This window comes from Quercus lobata, chromosome 9 (genome assembly GCF_001633185.2).
Source record: "Quercus lobata isolate SW786 chromosome 9, ValleyOak3.0 Primary Assembly, whole genome shotgun sequence".
NCBI lineage: Eukaryota > Viridiplantae > Streptophyta > Magnoliopsida > Fagales > Fagaceae > Quercus > Quercus lobata.
In genome coordinates this window covers 27421726-27422571 of record NC_044912.1, presented here as the reverse complement: position 1 = coordinate 27422571, position 846 = coordinate 27421726, and positions in this window count along the sequence as shown.

Below are 846 nucleotides of genomic sequence, written 5' to 3'. Positions count from 1 at the left end.
GTGTATTGGTTGTGCATGTTCTAAATTGTGTTGTGCTTCCTTTATTGACACAAATTGATTAGGTGTTTATTTGGTGATTGTGTAGGGATGTTAGGAGACTAAATTGGGTTTTTGTGTGCCATCACAATAAAGGAAATAATAAAGTTTGAATACAAATTTAGTTGTAGTTTAAGACTACAACCAACAATAGAAAGATGGCAAGCATCATTGTCATGCGCAATGCACGACTTATGAAACCATACTTTTTTTTTGAGAAGGTTATGAAACTATACTTAAGTAATTGAACACAATAATTTTAAGTGAGTCATGTGCATTGGTCAATTGTCATTTTTTGGTCCCATAAACTTAATTTTTTTTTAATCATTTGGTCTGTAAGTTCTAATTTGATGTCACTATTGGTCATTCAATTCCATTAAGAAAATTGTTGTTAACAATGGTGAAAACAAATGTGAACTTATATGACAAAAATGAAACTTATGTGATCCATATGATAATTGAGTAAATTTAAATAGTGTAATTTGTATAATTTGCATTTAAAAAAAATTTTATTAGTTTTTTAGAATTAAAAAAATTATACATATTTTTTTGAGCATAAAAAAAAAAAAAAAAAAATCATATTTTAGTAATAGTTAACATGAGTTATGGACGGAAGGGGGACAAAAATAAAACTTACAGATCAAAATGACAATTGACCCAAGCTAAAGGGCATATAATTTACATTTTTACTATAGGAAAAGGCAAAAAATCGTGGCCCATAACGTTCTAAAAAAAGCCCATAAATCGTGGCCATTAACGCTCTAAAAAGCCCATAACTTGAATTTCACTAGTAGGAGGGAAAAAGATTAA